The sequence below is a fragment of the Opisthorchis viverrini genome, assembly GCF_000715545.1.
Source record: "Opisthorchis viverrini unplaced genomic scaffold opera_v5_34, whole genome shotgun sequence".
In the NCBI taxonomy this organism is placed as follows: Eukaryota; Metazoa; Platyhelminthes; class Trematoda; order Opisthorchiida; family Opisthorchiidae; genus Opisthorchis; species Opisthorchis viverrini.
In genome coordinates, this window is record NW_008751690.1 from 2,332,015 (window position 1) to 2,339,949 (window position 7,935).

The following is a 7,935-nucleotide window of genomic DNA, read 5'->3' on the forward strand; positions in this document are numbered from 1 at the left end:
AAGACTCGGGAGATCCACTCTGAGAAATAGTGCTAATGGGTTCCGTCGCGGTCCAGAATCCAGACGCTATATGAAACTTTACAAGCAACAGCAAGAACTTTCGTATAAAAACATTTATCCAAGTGACTGGTCTCTTGCCAGGTGCACTGATGATTGCTACAAGCAACTAGTCCAATGGAGAAACTTTTTTACATAAAACTCTGAGCTCTTACATGCATTTCAGTTTGTGATGTTTGGCTCTTAGACCTCAGTGCTTTTCAGATCCGTGTTTTACATTACAGACCACGCAAAATAACACTTTATGAATAAGGCCCGTGTGTTTGGACCAAAGTTCCACCTTAGGGGGTCGCTTTCATTATCATATGATTTGGGTGCAAAGAATCCGTTGAAATGGGAGCCCTGGAATCATTTTTGGCATTTTATTATCTATGAATTTATTATCACTATTGATTACTACTCATCGCTGCTTATCACAGATTGTCTGATCGATGTTTGATATGGGCCACCACAAATACTGGACAGATGAGTGACGGCTACATGTTCTTGGCCGGGCAACTCGCAAAATATTCGATAGTTGAGAATGTAAGGGAAACCGAAGTGTACTGCGTTATATCTGAAAATCCTTGACCGGCGAAACTGATGTTTTGACTGGGACGTTCTCTCAGTTTGTCAACACTGAACGGCAGTTATGGACGAATGTGTCGCTAGATGTTGTCCAAATTGCGAATCCGGATCATTGCTGCTCATTGCACTTGTCGTGCTCAACCTGGTAACCAGTATGACGTTTAAGTAGTTTTCGTGGGATTGAAGAGTTGACAAAACATTACAGAATTATGCCGCGGAATGCCCCATTTTTACTTCCAGCAGATAGATTTAAACTGGCGAGCTGTGTCTTTGAAGCAACTGATATCTAAACCATTAAAAAACAACCTTGGGATTTCAAATACTTGCGGACTCTAATTGATTTATCAGGAAAATTTCGTAGAAATTGAGGGATGATTTTAAGAAAATCTGAAGGCATCAGTTCTACGCTGCACCGAATAATTCAAATCAAGAAAAAGTCATTCATATTTTGGGACGCCCAGCCTGCTCAGTTACGTGACTGATCCGTTCTCTTTAATTATGCTTTCATGGTTTGTAGGCAACTCGCTGATAGAATTTACTTAAACCTTTCTTCTTTGCCTACATGTGTTAACAAAAACGAGCAACCAAAGCCGCTAGTTGTTCCATTCCAACAAACAAGTGTCTGGATAGGCCGTACAGCCCCGCACTTGTCGTGCTCAACCTGGTAACCAGTATGACGTTTAAGTAGTTTTCGTGGGATTGAAGAGTTGACAAAACATTACAGAATTATGCCGCGGAATGCCCCATTTTTACTTCCAGCAGATAGATTTAAACTGGCGAGCTGTGTCTTTGAAGCAACTGATATCTAAACCATTAAAAAACAACCTTGGGATTTCAAATACTTGCGGACTCTAATTGATTTATCAGGAAAATTTCGTAGAAATTGAGGGATGATTTTAAGAAAATCTGAAGGCATCAGTTCTACGCTGCACCGAATAATTCAAATCAAGAAAAAGTCATTCATATTTTGGGACGCCCAGCCTGCTCAGTTACGTGACTGATCCGTTCTCTTTAATTATGCTTTCATGGTTTGTAGGCAACTCGCTGATAGAATTTACTTAAACCTTTCTTCTTTGCCTACATGTGTTAACAAAAACGAGCAACCAAAGCCGCTAGTTGTTCCATTCCAACAAACAAGTGTCTGGATAGGCCGTACAGCCCCGTGATGAATATTATAATGTCATTTGTCCCAAAGAACAAATGAGTGACATGGCTGGTTGTTTCAATCATCTTAAGATTTCCAGTCGCTTACTGTAAAGTGCCAACCATCTAACTACTTGTGGAAGATTTCAGCGTCAGTTTGGTGGTTGTGCGAATCTACCTGCATTAATCAGCTATTCATAACCCCACAGTGTAGTCGGCATGTTGTTAATGGTTTTGATCTTTCCAAGGACTACACACTATCACTTAACTTCCATGCAGTCATCTTAGTCTGAGTAAAAACAGGGTAGAAAAAGGGAGAAACCCTATGACCTTAGTTTAAACGCCGTTATATGTCAAAGAAATAAACATCTCTGAGAATCACACCGGAATAAGACGCCTTCAGCTCAGTGTAGAAAGTGAACCTCACCTGACACAAACCCAAAGAAAATTTGACCAAGCTATTGGAGGGCGACATGAAGGCCACTAGGATAGCACGTGTTTCCCGGTCACGTACAAGGAGGATAAGGTGCCACATCCATGAAGGCGTGAAAGTTTTACGGCTCTCATTTTGATTATGCCCGCCATCATTTCAGTTGTCCCATCCATCGCAAACCATAGCAAACTGGAATATAACGCCTTGTTTGGTAGGCAATTGGTTGGTCATACGTACATTCTCTAACCATGTTAGCCTGATAAGTTTCATTTACTGTTCCAATCACCACGAATCGTCACAAAGTACTCGATTCCCTACAGTTTCTTTGAGTACACGCTTTAGCCAGCTGACAATTGCTGTGCTACGATCAAGCGTTTGGGGGTATTTAGGGTCTCCCTTGGGGCTGCCAAACACAATAGCCATAAATCAAGCAGGTTGGTAAAGGCGTCTTCCGAGCCTGGCCCTTTAATTTCAACAGTATTCTTTCCTGATGCCATAAATAATGCAGATTCACGAACTGTACCCTCATCTTGAATATAGGCGCACTGAATTCCGTTGCTGTGTTGCTTACAGGTCATTCGAAACTGCTAAGATATGTAGACTGATAAACAAAACGAAGCTTCCTGTTTCAGAAAGGTAAAATGAGATAAGAAATGCTGAAGCAAGGTTCCATACTTTAAATGAAGAAAACATGCACTAAAACAAGAGTAGTCCGTGCGGAATACTCACGGTTAAGTTGAAAAAGGTGCCCTGATAATCCAAGCCCTATAATCTGTCTCCAGACCTGAGTTTGAAACCGAGGTCCATAGTCCTTTCAGTCTGCATTCTGTGGCGAAATCGACGACAAAGCTTCATACAAAGTAGACACGAGATAAAGCCAACAAACCCTAATAGTTTTTGAGATTTCGACACTCTAAATACCTCAACCTAACCGGAGGAACGGAACATTTATCCGGTATATTTATATGGGATATCCATACATTTAGGTGGTTATCATTTTGACCGAGTATATTTGGTATAACCAGTCTACCGGCGGAATGGGAGAAACATTTACAATGTTCTACCGGACGTTTGTTGCAACCAGTTGTGTGTGACACGTTGTTGCAATAACAACAATACCTACCCTACCAGTTCATGAAACTGCTTGAAAAAAGGTATGATAATCAATTAACCCAAAATTCTACGGAATAGGCTCTTCTTCACTTCTATCTCGCAACAACCCTGATCTAAACTAACCTGGATAAGCAGTTCGATGGCACTAAAATTAAGAAACACAGAACAACACTAGTAACTGATTTGAGAAGAAAACCGAATAGAAAGATCATGACTCAATCAAAGTGGAAACTTAATAGTTGGTACAACCTTTCCATCCATTTGTACAGACACTTGTTTGCACCGAATTCCAGGTTTTTGTGTGTGATCTTTGCAGAGTGTGTGCTCTCATTACCAAGACCTCGGCACTAGGACTTGGACGACCCCACCCAGAGGAACCATTAGTCCAGCTCAGAAACTGAATTTTTTCCCCAACTAGATATCACTGTTGTCTTTGTAAGAATCAGTACTTAATCGAAATACACTCATCTGGAAATCAATTTGGTTTTGTGGTAGTTAAACAAAAATTCAAGGGTGTTCCAGTGGAATTTTACGCAGAACCAAATTGGTTTGCAAATGATTGTGTCTCGCTAATTTCATGTATTTTGGTTGGCCGAAACTCGTGAACTTCGTCTATTCAATGAGCTTGATGGAGGATGATACCTGTCGTAGGCTGTCGAAGAGTTTTCAGCAACCTTATAACTAGTGTGGTACCTAACGGCTTCTTGTCAGGAAAACTAAGATCACGATGTTGTGGTGATTCAAATGCGTGATACCGGAATACTGTTAGATCCTGCAAAGTGTACTATTAGTCGTCTTTTGAGTTCGAGAAGCTCACAGAAAAAGTTCAATCAAATGAATAATTGGTTTTGCAGGACATCATTTTTGACGAAAGTCCTAGACAATTCTGTCTGCGTGACGCCGAACCATCAAACCGTTTCAGTGCAAAATGGATGAGACAAAAGTGCCCAAACTAGGCCCTTCAAGCAGATGTTCAATATGTTATTAAAGAGAGTAATCAGTCACCAAGGGGATGGGGTCACACGATATTTAAAGCACTCGCGTTATATGATCCACTTAGTTTGTCTCATGACAGAAAGCAAGATGTTTACTAGATTCAGCTGTACCTATCCTGAGAGGATCAAGTATTTTTTCGACGCTGGTTATGTTCGCCAACAAGCGATGCGGATTAAAAAAGCTCTGGTGGAATTCACGTGTCTTTATATTCAATAGCAACACCATACAGAATGCTGATATCTTGAAAGCGATAGGAAAATTGAATAAAAATGTTCAGCAAAAAGATGGAATAATATTGTGACGTTCCGGGTTCTATTTTTTGGGTCGAGTTTCTTTGTTCTTTCCAGGAAATGAAGATTTACAATAAAGGTTGCGCCTATCCTAAAGAATTTTGAGTTATAAATTAAAAACGCAAAGTAGTGGAATGGATTGTTGTAATCCGACGTTTCCCCTGCCATGGGCGACCTTTCCCAAGGATTTCTGCACTCAACTGAATACGAGTGAAATGCAGGGACATTGATAGCCACTACCGTGTCTTATGATTGATGCATTCCTGTGATCAGTTGGCAGTCAGATTTGGTCAGCGTGCGTGGGTGTGTCTACGTGTGTGCACTCTGATTAGGATATACTTCCGTTTGTTGTTGTGCAGGTTGTGGTGCGGTATTTTTTTGAGATCCTTGCTCGAAATCTGGTTACAATGCCTGCTAAGGTGTGCAGTATGTCCACTTCAGATGGACGGGATGCTGGCTCAATCACTCCTGTTGATGCAGCCCGGCTGTGTTGATCTCCAGGGCCTCAGTGCACGTCCGTTCCACATGTGACTTGAAACCTGACTGTAGTATAGGTGTGCCATCGAAATTGATTTGATGGATTTCAGGGTCGCTCAATTGTCTGAGAAAACAAAACGGAAGTCATCCATTACCTGCATACATTTCCTCAGAGATCAAGCATTGGAAAATGGGTTGCCGACCCTAGGAAACTGAGGAAATACGCTTAGAAATAGAAGGCTTTGGCTGGTCTTTTTTATCATTTCGTTACAAATACAACAAAGGTTGCTTTCCTACTTTTGGTAAATTTGTAGCGATGAACCAATGCAAACTACCTAAACCTATTGCCTTACGTCTTTCACATGCTGTGACTGTAAGAGTTTCCTTGCTTCAGATTTTTCGATTGACTGATCTTTGATCCACATATCAACTCTCTACATCATCTCCTAAGCCTGGAGCTTAAGACTGCTCAGATTTGCGTGAACCCTAGTTCGTTCTGTGGTTACCAGATCTATGGACGTCATGCATACAGATTTTTAAAGCTATGCGCTGACAAATGCGGCGACAAAATATTTTTGTGAGCTATTGTGGACTATTGTAGCCGTAAAATAAGTGATGATGACAAAACGGTCACTGAGATTGTGCATCAATTTCTCTCTTGTTGAGCATTCATCAGCTCACTATGTATACGGTTGAGTCAGATGTGATACGTTCCGGATTACCACCAGACCTATGCGACTGAAAGATTTTCGAAAGCCAATATGCTACGAATAAGAAGAAAACCGAGAGCTCTGTGTTCTGAAGAAACTAGTAAGCTTATGTCTTAGCTTGATGCTTTACGGAACGCAGCACTGTGGCAAGCCTTGAAAAGCAGTCGGCTACCACACCCCTGACAAAGTCGTTCTGTGGTTACCAGATCTATGGACGTCATGCATACAGATTTTTAAAGCTATGCGCTGACAAATGCGGCGACAAAATATTTTTGTGAGCTATTGTGGACTATTGTAGCCGTAAAATAAGTGATGATGACAAAACGGTCACTGAGATTGTGCATCAATTTCTCTCTTGTTGAGCATTCATCAGCTCACTATGTATACGGTTGAGTCAGATGTGATACGTTCCGGATTCCCACTAGACCTATGCGACTGAAAGATTTTCGAAAGCCAATATGATAAGAATAAGAAGAAAACCGAGAGCTCTATGTTCTGAAGAAACTAGTTAGCTTGATGCTTTATGGAACGCAGCACTCTGGCAAGCCTTGAAAAGCAGTCGGCTCCCACACCCCTGACAAAGGTTCCTTTAGATGTTCACTGCTTACGAATTCATTGAAACTAAGGCGCCAGAGCTCATAAAGGTTAAATCTTGTCATCAGACCACGCACTAGCACCGTGATTTAGAAAGTTTTTTATTTTAAAAAAATAGTAATTGATGGATAAATAAAACTGTTAACGCTTCTTTCACTCTGGGAATTCCGGCAATAATATGCAAATGAATCCCATGCCCAGGGAACTGATCATACCTTCATTTTTCAAAGTGCACATCATTTTCGCCGACAACTGTTGCGTGATTGAGCTTGCATGGGAGAAGTTGGGCACATACTCCAATAAATTCCTTTTATATTGAGTGACGCCTTGAATGACATTAAATACTCCATTTTGAGTACGAAGACATGACTAAATACGAATATTTAAATTTTCACCTGTAATATTTTTGGCCGTATATTGCTGAACTCATTTTTGACGATAAGTTGACAGAATTTTGTTCTGTAACAGAAAATGATATCGAAAATCCGGTTGTACGTAGAAATATAAATGGAAATAGAGGAAAAATTCCAAATACCATGCGGCCGAACATCAGGTTTTGCGGGAAAATTTTTTTGACTTGAAAAGTTACCTGTAACAAGATTTATGAGCTGATCCGAGGATTAATTATGTAATTTACGAAATTCCATCATGCACCGAGACCACATAGATTGTCGGCCTTTTGGGTGTATGGAGGAACTGGTACGGTGAGTAGCCCCATACTCTCTCACAATCCGCCTAATGGGTACCATTTCGCCTGACAATCAGTCTCCGCTGCCTGTTGTTGGTGTGATGATGCCCAAATTGCTTATGAGGATGGGGATAATGCGACGAATCAGTGCATATTTTTGTGAGATTAAATAGCATATTCTTTTTCAGGCCTTCATTGTCTCTTTTCGGTCACGGCACAAACAGGTACACCCGAAATTGCTCAGTATTACATTACAAAGCTGGCATAACTGTTCACTAACACCTAATCATGAACAAATCGGCAATTGTATCTTATCGAAGCAGTAACCCAAGTTGGTACTGATAAATCCTAATTTTATTTACAACCGCTTTCGCCCGACAGACAAGTGACTCATGCACGATGTGGACACTCTTCTGGTGATACGAACACTCGTGTCAGGGTGCAAGAGCTCGGGCTTATTCCACCCCTTGGTGGTAAGCCACTGGACATTAAGTCGCCTCTCTCTAAGCCTTAATAGCATTGCTTACACTTAACCGCTGAAAAATGTAGACATCCAGCATGTGGCTTGCGATGCTGTGCAATACTGTCCCTCAGGCGTGACTCCGATTTCCTCTAGTGTACAACATAGTACGGTTTTCTGCTGCATGTCTTTCCGTTATCTGAATTCGAATGACAACACCCCAATTTCACTAGTGCACACAAGTATCAAGATACACACCCAAAAAATAAGATAGGGCTGGCCCTGGTGGCACCGATCAACGAGACCAAAACGGGTTGATTAGTTTGTGGTTCCCCTAAGGACTCAGAAAAACATACTTGAAAATATTCGGTTTGTGTAAAGTTAAGAAAGCAGCTTGATGGAATGGG